Source organism: Scyliorhinus torazame, chromosome 26, assembly GCF_047496885.1.
Source record: "Scyliorhinus torazame isolate Kashiwa2021f chromosome 26, sScyTor2.1, whole genome shotgun sequence".
Lineage (NCBI taxonomy): Eukaryota > Metazoa > Chordata > Chondrichthyes > Carcharhiniformes > Scyliorhinidae > Scyliorhinus > Scyliorhinus torazame.
In genome coordinates, this window is record NC_092732.1 from 39,024,860 (window position 1) to 39,042,499 (window position 17,640).

The 17,640-nt window shown below is 53.8% G+C and overlaps 1 protein-coding gene across 2 annotated transcripts in view; it reads right to left on the reverse strand.

Annotated features, from left to right (window-relative positions):
• The window catches only part of LOC140402983 (neuronal acetylcholine receptor subunit beta-2-like), a 29,942-nt gene that overhangs the window by 11,212 nt on the left and 1,090 nt on the right, over positions 1-17,640 (reverse strand). Inside the window, exon 1 of one of the 2 annotated variants that reach the window (XM_072490637.1) lies at positions 15,997-16,358. The exons of the other annotated variant lie outside the window; for it this stretch is intronic. The gene's annotated coding sequence lies outside the window, so the exon portion shown is untranslated. Of the gene's footprint in view, positions 1-15,996; positions 16,359-17,640 lie in introns of those variants that run through there. 2 annotated transcript variants of the gene reach the window in all.

Here is a 17,640-nt window from a genome sequence, read left to right on the forward strand (position 1 = left end):
CTGACTCTCACTGAGGTACAGACTCCCCCTCCTCTCCTGAAGGTGCTGACTCTCACTGGGGTACAGACTCCCCCTCCTCTCCTGAAGGCACTGACTCTCACTGGGGTACTAGGTCCCCTCCTCTCCAGAAGGTGCTGACTCTCACTGGGGTACAGGGTCTCCCTCCTCTCCTGAAGGTGCTGACTCTCACTGGGGTACAGACTCCCCCTCCTCTCCTGAAGGTGCTGGCTCTCACTGGGGTACAGACTCCCCCTCCTCTCCTGAAGGTGCTGACTCTCACTAGGGTACAGGGTCCCCCTCCTCTCCTGAAAGTGCTGACTCTCACTGGGGTACAGACTCCCCCTCCTCTCCTGAAGGTGCTGACTCTCACTGGGGTACAGACTCCCCCTCCTCTCCTGAAGGTGCTGACTCTCACGGGGGTACAGGGTCCCCCTCCTCTCCTGAAGGTGCTGACTCTCACGGGTACAGGGTCCCCCTCCTCTCCTGAAGGTGCTGACTCTCACTGGGGTACAGGCTCCCCCTCCTCTCCTGAAGGTGCTGACTCTCACTGGGGTACAGGGGTCCCTCCTCTCCTGAAGGTGCTGACTCTCACTGGGGTACAGCTTGCCTCCCCTCCTGAAGGTGCTGACTCTCACTGGGGTACAGGATCCGCCTCCTCTCCTGAAGGTGCTGACCTTCACTGGGGTACAGCTTGCCTCCCCTCCTGAAGGTGCTGACTCTCACTGGGGTACAGGGTCCCCCTCCTCTCCTGAAGGTGCTGACTCTCACTGAGGTACAGACTCCCCCTCCTCTCCTGAAGGTGCTGACTCTCACTGGGGTACAGACTCCCCCTCCTCTCCTGAAGGTGCTGACTCCCACTGGGGTACAGACTCCCCCTCCTCTCCTGAAGGTACTGACTCTCACTGGGGTACTAGGTCCCCTCCTCTCCTGAAGGTGCTGACTCTCACTGGGGTACAGGGTCTCCCTCCTCTCCTGAAGGTGCTGACTCTCACTGGGGTACAGACTCCCCCTCCTCTCGTGAAGGTGCTGACTCTCACTGGGGTACAGACACCCCCTCCTCTCCTGAAGGTGCTGACTCTAACTGGGGTACAGGGGTCCCTCCTCTCCTGAAGGTGCTGACTCTCACTGGGGTACAGACGCCCCCTCCTCTCCTGAAGGTGCTGACTCTCACTGGGGTACAGACTCCCCCTCCTCTCCTGAAGGTGCTGACTCTCACTGGGGTACAGGGTCCCCCTCCTCTCCTGAAGGTGCTGACTCTCACTGGGGTACAGACTCTCCCTCCTCTCCTGAAGGTGCTGATTCTCACTGGGGTACAGGGGTCCCTCCTCTCCTGAAGGTGCTGACTCTCACTGGGGTACAGACTCCCCCTCCTCTCGTGAAGGTGCTGACTCTAACTGGGGTACAGCGTCCCCCTCCTCTCCTGAAGGTGCTGACTCTCACTGGGGTACAGGGTCCCCCTCCTCTCCTGAGGGTGCTGACTCTCACTGGGGTACAGCTTGCCTCCTCTCCTGAAGGTGCTGATTCTCACTGGGGTACAGGGTCCCCCTCCTCTACTAAAGGTGCTGACTCTCACTGGGGTACAGGGTCCCCCTCCTCTCCTGGTGCTGACTCTCACTGGGATACAGGGTCACCCCTCCTCTCCTGAAGGTGCTGACTCTCACTGGGGTACAGCTTGGCTCCTCTCCTGAAGGTGCTGACTCTCACTGGGGTACAGGGTCCCCCTCCTCTCCTGAAGGTGCTGACTCTCACTGGGGTACAGGGGTCCCTCATCTCCTGAAGGTGCTGACTCTCACTGGGGTACAGCTTGCCTCTCCTCCTGAAGGTGCTGACTCTAACTGGGGTACACGGTCCCCCTCCTCTCCTGAAGGTGCTGACTCTCACTGGGGTACAGGGTCCCCCTCCTCTCCTGAAGGTGCTGACTCTCACTGGGATACAGGGTCACCCCTCCACTCCTGAAGGTGCTGACTCTCACTGGGGTACAGGGTCCCCCTCCTCTCCTGAAGGTGCTGACTCTCACTGGGATGCAGGGTCACCCCTCCTCTCCTGAAGGTGCTGACTCTCACTGGGATACAGAGTCACCCCTCCTCTCCTGAAGGTGCTGACTCTCACTGGGATACAGAGTCACCCCTCCTCTCCTGAAGGGGCTGACTCTCACTGGGATACAGAGTCACCCCTCCTCTCCTGAAGGGGCTGACTCTCACTGGCATACAGAGTCACCCCTCCTCTCCTGAAGGTGCTGACTCTCACTGGGATACAGGGTCACCCCTCCTCTCCTGAAGGTGCTGACTCTCACTGGGATACAGGGTCACCCCTCCACTCCTGAAGGTGCTGACTCTCACTGGGGTACAGCTTGCCTCTCCTCCTGAAGGTGCTGACTCTAACTGGGGTACACGGTCCCCCTCCTCTCCTGAAGATGCTGACTCTCACTGGGGTACAGGGTCCCCCTCATCTCCTGAAGGTGCTGACTCTCACTGGGGTACAGGGTCCCCCTCCTCTCCTGAAGGTGCTGACTCTCACTGGGATACAGGGTCACCCCTCCACTCCTGAAGGTGCTGACTCTCACTGGGGTACAGGGTCCCCCTCCTCTCCTGAAGGTGCTGACTCTCACTGGGATGCAGGGTCACCCCTCCTCTCCTGAAGGTGCTGACTCTCACTGGGATACAGAGTCACCCCTCCTCTCCTGAAGGTGCTGACTCTCACTGGGACACAGAGTCACCCCTCCTCTCCTGAAGGGGCTGACTCTCACTGGGATACAGAGTCACCCCTCATCTCCTGAAGGTGCTGACTCTCACTGGGATACAGAGTCACCCCTCCTCTCCTGAAGGTGCTGACTCTCACTGGGATACAGGGTCACCCCTCCACTCCTGAAGGTGCTGACTCTCACTGGGGTACAGGGTCCCCCTCCTCTCCTGAAGGTGCTGACTCTCACTGGGATGCAGGGTCACCCCTCCTCTCCTGAAGGTGCTGACTCTCACTGGGATACAGAGTCACCCCTCCTCTCCTGAAGGTGCTGACTCTCACTGGGATACAGGGTCACCCCTCCACTCCTGAAGGTGCTGACTCTCACTGGGGTACAGGTCCCCCTCCTCTCCTGAAGGTGCTGACTCTCACTGGGGTACAGCTTGCCTCTCCTCCTGAAGGTGCTGACTCTAACTGGGGTACACGGTCCCCCTCCTCTCCTGAAGATGCTGACTCTCACTGGGGTACAGGGTCCCCCTCCTCTCCTGAAGGTGCTGCCTCTCACTGGGGTACAGGGTCCCCCTCCTCTCCTGAAGGTGCTGACTCTCACTGGGATACAGGGTCACCCCTCCACTCCTGAAGGTGCTGACTCTCACTGGGGTACAGGGTCCCCCTCCTCTCCTGAAGGTGCTGACTCTCACTTTGATGCAGGGTCACCCCTCCTCTCCTGAAGGTGCTGACTCTCACTGGGATACAGAGTCACCCCTCCTCTCCTGAAGGTGCTGACTCTCACTGGGATACAGAGTCACCCCTCCTCTCCTGAAGGGGCTGACTCTCACTGGGATACAGAGTCACCCCTCATCTCCTGAAGGTGCTGACTCTCACTGGGATACAGAGTCACCCCTCCTCTCCTGAAGGTGCTGACTCTCACTGGGATACAGGGTCACCCCTCCACTCCTGAAGGTGCTGACTCTCACTGGGGTACAGGGTCCCCCTCCTCTCCTGAAGGTGCTGACTCTCACTGGGATGCAGGGTCACCCCTCCTCTCCTGAAGGTGCTGACTCTCACTGGGATACAGAGTCACCCCTCCTCTCCTGAAGGTGCTGACTCTCACTGGGATACAGGGTCACCCCTCCACTCCTGAAGGTGCTGACTCTCACTGGGGTACAGGTCCCCCTCCTCTCCTGAAGGTGCTGACTCTCACTGGGGTAGACTCCCCCTCCTCTCCTGAAGGTGCTGACTCTCACTGGGGTACTAGGTCCCCTCCTCTCCTGAAGGTGCTGACTCTCACTGGGGTACAGGGTCTCCCTCCTCTCCTGAAGGTGCTGCCTCTCACTGGGGTACAGGGTCCCCCTCCTCTCCTGAAGGTGCTGCCTCTCACTGGGGTACAGACTCCCCCTCCTCTCCTGAAGGTGCTGACTCTCACTGGGGTACAGGTCCCCCTCCTCTCCTGAAGGTGCTGACTCTCACTGGGGTAGACTCCCCCTCCTCTCCTGAAGGTGCTGACTCTCACTGGGGTACTAGGTCCCCTCCTCTCCTGAAGGTGCTGACTCTCACTGGGGTACAGGGTCTCCCTCCTCTCCTGAAGGTGCTGCCTCTCACTGGGGTACAGGGTCCCCCTCCTCTCCTGAAGGTGCTGACTCTCACTGGGGTACAGGGTCTCCCTCCTCTCCTGAAGGTGCTGCCTCTCACTGGGGTACAGGGTCTCCCTCCTCTCCTGAAGGTGCTGCCTCTCACTGGGGTACAGGGTCCCCCTCCTCTCCTGAAGGTGCTGACTCTCACTGGGGTACAGGGTCTCCCTCCTCTCCTGAAGGTGCTGACTCTCACTGGGGTACAGTCCCCCTCCTCTCCTGAAGGTGCTGACTCTCACTGGGGTACAGACTCCCCCTCCTCTCCTGAAGGTGCTGCCTCTCACTGGGGTACAGACTCCCCCTCCTCTCCTGAAGGTGCTGACTCTCACTGGGATACAGGGTCACCCCTCCTCTCCTGAAGGTGCTGACTCTCACTGGGGTACAGGGGTGTAAGTGGGTGTAACTCTTCTGGATATGTTGCACTGCGATGTGCTGATCCAAGGTCAACATGCCTCTCAGCCCAATAACCATCAGCAGCTGGTGTCACAGTCTGGGAACGAGCTCATTAATCCATGTGTCGCTGGATCTCTGCCCAATACATTCTGTCACATCCTGTAACTCAAGTCACCATTAATCACCTCGCTGAAAAATCGTTCTACCTCATTAGGGCCTGCTTCCATGGGGTTCTGGCAAGCCCTCGCACAATAGTCAGCCCCCGAGATCAACGGGACCCACTCTCTTCCTTAAGAACCCTTTTGGGACCTCCGGAGCGGTCAAACACTTTTCAATTTCTCCTTTTCGCTCCCCCATCAAATTCATTCCCCTCCTTCCAGCTGACTCTCCCACCTCCCTGGGGTGCGGTTATCTCTTTGTACCCCGTCCTCGCGAAGTTCCGGGGTGGGGTGGGGGGGGGTTGTCATTGGCCAGCAAGTGATCTGAACCAGGCAACATATCGGGGGCTGTGAATCCTGCGAAAAGTATCCCAGCTCCAGACTACCCCCAAAGCCTTTCCACCACCGGCAAGGCACAGGTCAGGGGTTTAAGCCAAGGATCCCCGCAGTGAGAACAAGGAACAAAGAAAAGTACAGCACAGGGACAGGCCCTTCGGCCCTCCAAGCCCGTGCCGACCATGCTGCCCGACTAAACTACAATCTTCTGCACTTCCTGGGTCCGTATCCCTCTATTCCCATCCTATTCATGTATTTGTCAAGCTGCCCCTTAAACGTCACTATCGTCCCTGCTTCCACCACCTCCTCCGGCAGCGAGTTCCAGGCCCCCACTACCCTCTGTGTAAAAAGGAGGCCAGTTGTGTCTGCGCAGACCCTTTCGGACACAGACTGAACGGCAAACGTTTGGTCCACCTTTATCCGTTCAACTCTGTGCCTCCGATTATAAAACGGGGGGAAAAAAACGAATGGATACGCAAGAGGGTGGAACAAAGGATCAAATTCTACACGCCCTTTAAGCACACCAGACCAATAGGATTTAATTTTGACTCAGGACCACGCGTCAGTGTATGCAGACGGTGTTATCCCGATTCCCGGACGAGCCCCCAATCAGTGGCCAGGATACCAGAACCCCGATGTGTTGTAAGATTGTGAGGAAAGGATTCCTCGTCACCCAAAATAGGGATACGGTAGATTAAAACAAACTTTATTGCCAACCCAGTATTAAAACATGTTTAACACACCACTAGAGAATAGCTTACAATTACTCCATAAGCAGCGCTAATCAAAACAGCGACACAAAACCCTTAACTGCTATCATTATTCCCACTCAAACAACAAAAGGAAATTTTGGCACTCAATCCCCTGTTAAATGTAGTTAGCACTCAGGAATATCTGTTTAACACGGATGCCTGGATGCTCAACACATTGAGAGAGATCTTTGACACTGCTTTAAAAAAAAGACCTGACTCCTCTCAGAACCATGCAGAAAGTCTAGCTGTATTTCCTCAGAAGCTGCTTCTCAGCTTGTTCCAGCTTCCCTTCTGATCAGACCATTCTGAACTGCTTTGGAAAGAAAACTGCTGAGCTGTCGGCAGACATATTTAACTGAACTGCGGTAAAAGCAAAATGCTTGGCTTCTGCTCACAGCTTCATCTCGAACTCCACCTACCTGCTTTTCTGCAAAACTCCCGATACCCAGTAGTGCCACCATCTTACCCAGCTGAAATCTAATGAACTCCACAGGGAACCCCCGTTAATCCAAACAAAACTGCATTAGCCCAAGCTTTTTATGGTGCCTTAATTGCACCCCTGGCTCCCAACATTTGAAACCAGGATTCTTTTAAAACATAATTGCAGCAGTCACACACACACACACACACTAACCCAGGCTGTTAACCATGACTGTAGCATTCATACACACTAACACAGACTGTTAACCATGACTGCAGCATTCAAACACACTAACCCAGGCTTTTGACCATGACTGCAGCATTCAAACACGCTAACCCAGGCTGTTAAGTGTCAAGGCGTGCCAGGCCTTGACGCCGCGTAAAAGCGGCGCCGCGTAAATGACAGGGCCGGCGGCGCGTAAATGATGTCAAGCGCGGTTGCCGTTTTCCCCGCGGCCGCCCCGCAAGAAGATGGATCTTGCGGGGCAGCGGAGGAAGGGAGGTCCTCCTTCAGAGAGGCCGGCCCGCCGATCGGTGGGCACCGATCGCGGGCCAGGCCCCTTTTGAGTCCTACCCCGGTGAAAGAACCCCACAGGCCCCCCCCCCCCCAGCATTCCCGCCGACAGCGACCAGGTGTGGATGGCGCCTCGGCCCACCCGGGCCGGAGAACAGCGGGGGTAGCGGAGAATCGCCATTTTGGGCGTCCCGGGCGATTCTCCGGCCTGCGCCGCGCAGAACTCGACCGTTCTCGCCGCTTGGGTGAATCGCGGGGGGGCGGGGGGGAATTGCGTCGTGGGGAAAGATGGCACGCCCCATATCTGTGACTCTCGTCCGAGATTTCGAACATTTGGTCTACGTTGACTTTATCAATCCCTTTACGTATTTTATACACCTCGACCAGATCCCCTCTCATCCATCTAAACTCCAGCGAGTATAAAGCCAAACATGGTTGTAAATTCGGAGAGGGGAGGGTGCAGCGGGACCTGGGTGTCCTTGTGCACCAGTCGCTGAAGGTAAGCTGCAGGTGCAGCAGGCGGTAAAGAACGCGAATGGTATGTTGGCCTTCATTGCGAGAGGTTTAGAGTATAGAAGCAGGGATATGTTGCTGCGATTGTACAGGGCCTTGGTGAGGCCACACCTGGAGTATTGTGGGCAGTTTTGGTCTCCTTCTCTGAGGAAGGATGTTCTTGCTACGGAGGGAGAGCAGCGAAGGTTTACCAGACTGATTCTAGGGATGGCGGGACTGTCATACGAGGAGAGATTGACTCGGTTGGGATTGTTCTCGCTGGAGGTCAGAAGAATGAGGGGGGATCTCATAGAGACTATAAAATTCTCACAGGACTGGACAGGGTAGATGCAGGGAAGATGTTACCAATGATGGGTGTGTCCAGAACCAGGGGTCACAGCCTGAGGATTCAGGGTAAACCATTTCGGACAGAGATAAGGAGACATTTCTTCACCCAGAGAGCGGTGAGCCTGTGGAATTCATTACCACAGGAAGTAGTTGATGCTAAAACATTGAATATATTCAAGAGGTGGCTGGATATAGCACTTGGGGAGAATGGGCTATGGGGAGAAAGCAGGATTAGGCTATTGAGTTGGATGATCAGCCATGATGGTGATGACTGGCAGAGCGGGCTCGAAGGGCCAAAAGGCCTCCTCCTGCTCCTATCGTCTATGTATCTATGTACGTAACTATTCAATCTCCTCGTACGTCAAGCCTTTCATCCCCGGAATCAACCTGTGGACCCTCCTCTGAACTGCCTCCAATGCCACCACATTCTTCCTCAAATCAGGAGACCAAAACTGGACACAATACTCCAGATGTGGTCTCACCAACACCCCATACAATTGCAACGACACTTCTCTACGTATATACTCGAGTCCTTTAGCAATAAACGCTAACTTTCCATTTGCCTTTTTAATTACATGTTGCACCTGCGTAGCGACTTTCAGCGATTCATGAACAAAGACCCCCAAAACGCTTTGCCCGAAGGCATCTTGAATCTATCATTTCAAACTAGCTCCCCAAAGTCAATATAGTATCAGATTTTCGATCCCCGTTCTGATGCATGCGCCATAACATGTCTCCCCCCCCCCCCTCTCCAGTCATACCAGAGGCCCCGGAGACTGTAGCATCTTTTCCTCGGATGGGAGACCTGCCCATACAGGAGCCAGTTCCTGATTCTTTCACCCCAAACTAAATAAAACCCAAAAGATTTGCAAAGGCTTTAGTTCAAAGGGGGGGGGTGGTATTCCTCAAGGCGTGTAGTGACCTGAAGAGCCTATCCCGTCAACCTTTCCTTCATAGAATCACAGAATGCCAACAGTGCATGAGGAGGCCCTTCGGCCAATCGAGTCTGCACAGCCCCTTCGAATGAGCACTCTGTCTATTTACACTCCCCTGTCCGTCCTGCCCTATCCACAGAACACAGAACCCACCCTGTACATCCCTGGACACTAAGGGGCAATTTAGCGTCGCCAACCCACCTAACCTGCACATCTTTGGACACTAAGGGGCAATTTAGCGTCGCCAACCCACCTAAGCCGCACATCTTTGGACACTAAGGGTCAATTTAGCATGGCGAATCCACCTAACCTGCACATCTTTGGACACTAAGGGGCAATTTAGCACGGCCAATCCACCTAACCTGTATCTTTGGACACTAAGGGACAATTTAACACAGCCAATCCACCTAACCCGCACATCTTTGGACACTAAGGGACAATTTAGCACGGCCAATCCACCTAACCTGCACATCTTTGGACACTAAGGGGTAATTTAGCACGGCCAATCCACCTAACCTGCACATCTTTGGACACTAAGGGTCAATTTAACACGGCCAATCCACCTAACCCGCACATCTTTGGACACTAAGGGACAATTTAGCACGGCCAATCCACCTAACCTGTACATCTTTGGACACTAAGGGCAATTTAGCACGGCCAATCCACCTAAACTGCACATCTTTGGACACTAAGGGCAATTTAGCATGGCCAATCCACCTAACCCGCACATCTTTGGACACTAAGGGACAATTTAGCACCGCCAATCCACCTAACCTGCACATCTTTGGACACTAAGGGGCAATTTAACACGGCCAATCCACCTAACCTGCACATCTTTGGACACTAAGGGTCAATTTAACACGGCCAATCCACCTAACCCGCACATCTTTGGACACTAAGGGACAATTTAGCACGGCCAATCCACCTAACCTGTACATCTTTGTACACTAAGGGCAATTTAGCACGGCCAATCCACCTAACCTGCACATCTTTGGACACTAAGGGCAATTTAGCACGGCCAATCCACCTAACCTGCACATCTTTGGACACTAAGGGACAATTTAGCACGGCCAATCCACCTAACCTGTACATCTTTGTACACTAAGGGCAATTTAGCACGGCCAATCCACCTAACCTGCACATCTTTGGACACTAAGGGCAATTTAGCACGGCCAATCCACCTAACCTGCACATCTTTGGACACTAAGGGACAATTTAGCACGGCCAATCCACCTAACCTGTACATCTTTGGACACTAAGGGACAATTTAGCACGGCCAATCCACCTAACCAGCACATCTTTGGACACTAAGGGGCAATTTAGCACGGCCAATCCACCTAACCTGCACATCTTTGGACACTAAGGGGCAATTTAACACGGCCAATCCACCTAACCTGCACATCTTTGGACACGAAGGGGCAATTTAACACGGCCAGTCCACCTAACCTGCACATCTTTGGACACTAAGGGGCAATTTAACACGGCCAATCCACCTAACCTGCACATCTTTGGACACTAAGGGCAATTTAACACGGCCAATCCACCTAACCCGCACATCTTTGGACACTAAGGGGCAATTTAGCACGGCCAATCCACCTAACCTGCACATCTTTGGACACTAAGGGACAATTTAGCACGGCCAATCCACCTAACCTGCACATCTTTGGACACTAAGGGGCAATTTAACACGGCCAATCCACCTAACCTGCACATCTTTGGACACTAGGGGCAATTTAGCACGGCCAATCCACCTAACCCGCACATCTTTGGACACTAAGGGACAATTTAGCACGGCCAATCCACCTAACCTGCACATCTTTGGACACTAAGGGACAATTTAGCACGGCCAATCCACCTAACCTGCACATCTTTGGACACTAAGGGGCAATTTAGCACGGCCAATCCACCTAACCTGCACATCTTTGGACACTAAGGGACAATTTAGCACGGCCAATCCACCTAACCTGCACATCTTTGGACACTAAGGGGCAATTTAACACGGCCAATCCACCTAACCTGCACATCTTTGGACACTAAGGGGCAATTTAACACGGCCAATCCACCTAACCCGCACATCTTTGGACACTAAGGGCAATTTAGCACGGCCAATCCACCTAACCTGCACATCTTTGGACACTAAGGGGCAATTTAGCATGGCCAATCCACCTAACCCGCACATCTTTGGACACTAAGGGGCAATTTAGCATGGCCAATCCACCTAACCTGCACATCTTTGGACACTACGGGACAATTTAGCATGGCCAATCCACCTAACCTGCACATCTTTGGACACTACGGGACAATTTAGCACGGCCAATCCACCAAACCCGCACATCTTTGGACACTAAGGGGCAATTTAGCACGGCCAATCCACCTAACCTGCACATCTTTGGACACTAAGGGACAGTTTAGCACGGCCAATCCACCTAACCTGCACATCTTTGGACACTAAGGGGCAATTTAGCACGGCCAATCCACCTAACCAGCACATCTTTGGACACTAAGGGGCAATTTAGCACGGCCAATCCACCTAACCTGCACATCTTTGGACACTAAGGGACAGTTTAGCACGGCCAATCCACCTAACCTGCACATCTTTGGACACTAAGGGGCAATTTAGCACGGCCAATCCACCTAACCAGCAGATCTTTGGACACTAAGGGCCAATTTAGCACGGCCAATCCACTTAACCTGCACATCTTTGGACACTAAGGGGCAATTTAGCACGGCCAATCCACTTAACCTGCACATCTTTGGACACTAAGGGACAATTTAACACGGCCAATCCACCTAACCTGCACATCTTTGGACACTAAGGGACAATTTAGCACGGCCAATCCACCTAACCTGCACATCTTTGGACACTAAGGGGCAATTTAGCACGGCCAATCCACTTAACCTGCACATCTTTAGACACTAAGGGGCAATTTAGCACGGCCAATCCACTTAACCTGCACATCTTTGGACACTAAGGGACAATTTAACACGGCCAATCCACCTAACCTGCACATCTTTGGACACTAAGGGGCAATTTAGCACGGCCAATCCACCTAACCTGCACATCTTTGGACACTAAGGGCAATTTAGCACGGCCAATCCACCTAACCTGCACATCTTTGGACACTAAGGGACAATTTAGCACGGCCAATCCACCTAACCTGCACATCTTTGGACACTAAGGGGCAATTTAGCACGGCCAATCCACCTAACCTGCACATCTTTGGACACTAAGGGGCAATTTAGCACGGCCAATCCACCTAACCTGCACATCTTTGGACACTAAGGGACAATTTAACACGGCCAATCCACCTAACCTGCACATCTTTGGACACTAAGGGACAATTTAGCACGGCCAATCCACCTAACCTGCACATCTTTGGACACTAAGGGGCAATTTAGCACGGCCAATCCACCTAACCCGCACATCTTTGGACACTAAGGGGCAATTTAGCACGGCCAATCCACCTAACCTGCACATCTTTGGACACTAAGGGACAGTTTAGCACGGCCAATCCACCTAACCTTTACATCTTTGGACACTAAGGGACAATTTAGCACGGCCAATCCACCTAACCTGCACATCTTTGGACACTAAGGGACAATTTATCACGGCCAATCCACCTAACCTGTACATCTTTGGACACTAAGGGACAATTTAACACGGCGAATCCACCTAACCTGCACATCTTTGGACACTGAGGGACAATTTAGCACGGCCAATCCACCTAACCTGTACATCTTTGGACACTAAGGGCAATTTAGCACGGCCAATCCACCTAACCTGCACATCTTTGGACACTAAGGGCAATTTAGCATGGCCAATCCACCTAACCTGCACATCTTTGGACACTAAGGGGCAATTTAACACGTCCAATCCACCTAACCTGCACATCTTTGGACACTAAGGGGCAATTTAACACGGCCAATCCACCTAACCTGCACATCTTTGGACACTAAGGGGCAATTTAACACGGCCAATCCACCTAACCTGCACATCTCTGGACACTAAGGGACAATTTAGCACGGCCAATCCACCTAACCTGCACATCTTTGGACACTAAGGGCAATTTAGCACGGCCAATCCACCTAACCTGCACATCTTTGGACACTAAGGGGCAATTTAACACACCCAATCCACCTAACCTGCACATCTTTGGACACTAAGGGCAATTTAGCACGGCCAATCCACCTAACCTGCACATCTTTGGACACTAAGGGGCAATTTAACACGGCCAATCCACCTACCTTGCACATCTTTGGACACTAAAGGGCAATTTAACACGGCCAATCCACCTAACCTGCACATCTTTGGACACTAAGGGCAATTTAGCACGGCCAATCCACCTAACCTGCACATCTTTGGACACTAAGGGGCAATTTAGCACGGCCAATCCACCTAACCTGTACATCTTTGGACACTAAGGGACAATTTAGCACAGCCAATCCACCTAACCTGCACATCTTTGGACACTAAGGGGCAATTTAACACGGCCAATCCACCTAACCTGCACATCTTTGGACACTAAGGGCAATTTAGCATGGCCAATCCACCTAACCTGCACATCTTTGGACACTAAGGGGCAATTTAACACGTCCAATCCACCAAACCTGCACATCTTTGGACACTAAGGGGCAATTTAACACGGCCAATCCACCTAACCTGCACATCTTTGGACACTAAGGGGCAATTTAACACGGCCAATCCACCTAACCTGCACATCTCTGGACACTAAGGGACAATTTAGCACGGCCAATCCACCTAACCTGCACATCTTTGGACACTAAGGGCAATTTAGCACGGCCAATCCACCTAACCTGCACATCTTTGGACACTAAGGGGCAATTTAACACACCCAATCCACCTAACCTGCACATCTTTGGACACTAAGGGCAATTTAGCACGGCCAATCCACCTAACCTGCACATCTTTGGACACTAAGGGGCAATTTAACACGGCCAATCCACCTACCTTGCACATCTTTGGACACTAAAGGGCAATTTAACACGGCCAATCCACCTAACCTGCACATCTTTGGACACTAAGGGCAATTTAGCACGGCCAATCCACCTAACCTGCACATCTTTGGACACTAAGGGGCAATTTAGCACGGCCAATCCACCTAACCTGCACATCTTTGGACACTAAGGGACAATTTAGCACGGCCAATCCACCTAACCTGTACATCTTTGGACACTAAGGGACAATTTAGCACAGCCAATCCACCTAACCTGCACATCTTTGGACACTAAGGGGCAATTTAACACGGCCAATCCACCTAACCTGCACAACTTTGGACACTAAGTGACAATTTAACACGGCCAATCCACCTAACCTGTACATCTTTGGACACTAAGGGACAATTTAGCACGGCCAATCCACCTAACCCGCACATCTTTGGACACTAAGGGACAATTTAGCACGGCCAATCCACCTAACCAGCACATCTTTGGACACTAAGGGACAATTTAACACGGCCAATCCACCTAACCTGCACAGCTTTGGACACTAAGGGACAATTTATCATGGCCAATCCACCTAACCTGCACATCTTTGGACTGTGGGAGGAAACCGGAGTACCCGGAGGAAACCCACGCAGACACGGGGTGATTGTGCAGACTCCGTACACAGACCGAAGGCTGGATTCGAACCCGGGTCCCCGGCGTGCGGGGCAGCAGTGCTAACCCTGCCTTCTCAAACCTTGCCCCTCGCCTGAGGCGCAGTGACCCTCTGGTTCAGTCGCCACCGGTCAGCCCTCCCTCGATCAAAAAGAGGGGAGTAGCCCAGGGTCCTCGGGGGAACGGAGGCGATTTTTCACTTCAATTCACCAATAAGCAGATGGACACCCATCACGCAGCCTGAGGGCAATATATATCCAGATCAACAGGCTCTCAAATAATTTAACTGGGAGCTTACCCTCAGCTCGTACTGGCAAACCAGCAACCCAGGCACCTGCCACCCAGATTCGGTCCTCCAGATCCTCCCTCGTACGTTTACGACGGGAGTCACCGCTACTGCGCCTAAAGGCCTGCTAATCTCTTTCCTGCCGGGCCGACCACTCATTTTAAAACAGTGCCCCCTGGAAACATCCTCTGCACGCCCACCGGGACAAGACCGTTCAGGATCTAATGTAGTCTCTGACATCGCCACCCCCCCCCCCCCCCCCACCCCCAACCCCCCACCCCCATCCCCCGGATGTCTGCCGCTCCGTTAGAACATAACCAAGCGTCGATCGCTCTTCATCCCCACGGTTGGAGCAGGAGAAGGCCATTCTGCCCATCGAGCCTGCTCCGCCAGCCATTATGATTCGCCATCCATTTGGGGCAGCAGGGTAGCATTGTGGTTAGCACAATTGCTTCACAGCTCCAGGGTCCCAGGTTCGATTCCCGGCTTGGGTCACTGTCCGTGCGGAGTCTGCACGTTCTCCCCCGTGTCTGCGTGGGTTTCCTCCGGGTGGTCCGGTTTCCTCCCACAGTCCAAAGATGTGCAGGTTAAGTGGATTGGCCGTGATAAATTGTCCTTAGTGTCCAAAATTGCCCTTAGTGTTGGGTGGGGTTGCTGGGTTATGGGGACAGGGTGGAGGTGTTGACCTTGGGTAGGGTGCTCTTTCCAAGAGCCGGTGCAGACTCGATGGGCCGAATGGCCTCCTTCTGCACTGTAAATTCTATGATTCTATGATATGATCATGGTTGAGTTCAATATCCTGATCCCACCTTCCCCCCCACATCCCTCAATCCCTTTACCCTCGAGCTATACCTAATTCCTTCTTGAAGTCAGCAACGTTTTGGCCTCAACTACTTTCTGTGGGAGCGTATTCCACAGATTCACCGCTCCCTGGGTGAAGACATTTCTCCTCACCTCAGTCCGAAAAGGCCCTCATCCGGCCCCGGGTCACTGCCCGTACGGAGTTTGCACATTCTCCCTGTGTCTGCGTGGGTCTCACCCCCACAACCCATAAAAAGATGTGCAGGGGAGGTGGATTGGCCCCGCTAAATTGCCCCGCGATCGGGCAAAATAAATAATTGCATTCAAAGTGGGCCACTCAACTGTTCCTGGGATTTCCTTTCGAGGGAAGGTGGGACGCGTGTCCGTCGGGGTTTAGGGGAGTGATGCGTCATCTTATTTTTGAAAGTCAGACGATTGCGAAGCCAGTGTCGATTGTTGTAAAACCCCCACCTGTCCAACGATGGCCCCTGAGAGAGAGGAATCTCCGAACTTATCCCGGACTGGCCTACATGATCAAAATCTAATTCGCTCAGAGAGTGGGTCAGACAGATTTAACAACAGACTCAAATGACGGAGGGGGGGAGCAGGGAGGTCGTAGTCAACTGGGCCATTACCTGATTGAATAGCAGAGCAGGTTAAGGGGCAGATTCTGCCCTATTCCTGCATCCAATTCACACGTTTGTGTGTGTGAATGTCCTCCCTGGCTTTTTACTGAGGTACCCCTGACAGGGCGCTTTCCAACAGCAGGAAGAGCTCTTTGCAATACCTTCCCAATTCCACCCAACCAATCGACACACCGCTCCCGACTTCAGCTGCTGATCGTTTACCACGTCCAAATTCATTCACCACACGTCCAGACCAAGGCTGTTCGGCCATGTGGGGCATCGCTGCGATAGAGGGAGACGGGAGCAGCATGGTAATGTTACTGGGATTGCAAACCAGAGACCCAGGTACATGTCGGAGGGTCAGTGCAGAAGGAGCACCACGCTGTCGGAGGGTCAGTACTGAGGGAGTGCCGCACTGTCGGAGGGTCAGTACTGAGGGAGCGCCGCACTGTCAGAGGGTCAGTACTGAGGGCGTGCCGCACTGTGGGAGGGTCAGTACTGAGGGAGTTCCGCACTGTTAGAGGGTCAGTACTGAGGGAGCGCCGCACTGTCAGAGGGTCAGTACTGAGGGAGTGTCACACTGTCAGAGGGTCAGTACTGAGGGAGTGTCACACTGTCAGAGGGTCAGTACTGAGGGAGTGCTGCATTGTCAGAGGGTCAGTACTGAGGGAACGCCGCACTGTCAGAGGGTCAGTACTGAGGGCGTGCCGCACTGTGGGAGGGTCAGTACTGAGGGAGCGCCGCACTGTCAGAGGGTCAGTACTGAGGGAGCGCCGCACTGTCAGAGGGTCAGTACTGAGGGCGTGCCGCACTGTGGGAGGGTCAGTACTGAGGGAGCTCCGCACTGTTAGAGGGTCAGTACTGAGGGAGCGCCGCACTGTCAGAGGGTCAGTACTGAGGGAGTGCCGCACTGTCAGAGGGTCAGTACTGAGGGAGCTCCGCACTGTTAGAGGGTCAGTACTGAGGGAGCGCCGCACTGTCAGAGGGTCTGTACTGAGGGAGTGCTGCATTGTCAGAGGGTCAGTACTGAGGGAACGCCGCACTGTCAGAGGGTCGGTACCGAGGGAGCGCTACACTATCAGAGGGTCACTACTGAGGGAGCGCCGCACTGTGGGAGGGTCAGTACTGAGGGAGCGCTGCACTGTCAGAGGGTCAGTACTGAGGGAGCGCCGCACTGTGGGAGGGTCAGTACTGAGGGAGCGCCGCACTGTCAGAGGGTCAGTACTGTGGGAGTGCCGCACTGTCAGAGGGTCAGTACTGAGGGAGCGCCGCACTGTCAGAGGGTCAGTACTGAGGGAGCCCCGCACTGTCAGAGGGTCAGTACTGTGGGAGTGCCGCACTGTCAGAGGGTCAGTACTGAGGGAGCGCCGCACTGTCAGAGGGTCAGTACTGAGGGCGTGCCGCACTGTGGGAGGGTCAGTACTGAGGGAGTGCCGCACTGTCAGAGGGTCAGTACCGAGGGAGTGCCGCACTGTCAGAGGGTCAGTACTGAGGGAGCGCCGCACTGTCAGAGGGTCAGTACTGAGGGAGTGCCGCACTGTCAGAGGGTCAGTACTGAGGGAGCGCCGCACTGTCAGAGGGTCAGTACTGAGGGAGCACCGCACTGTCAGAGGGACAGTACTGAGGGAGCGCCGCACTGTCGGAGGGTCAGTG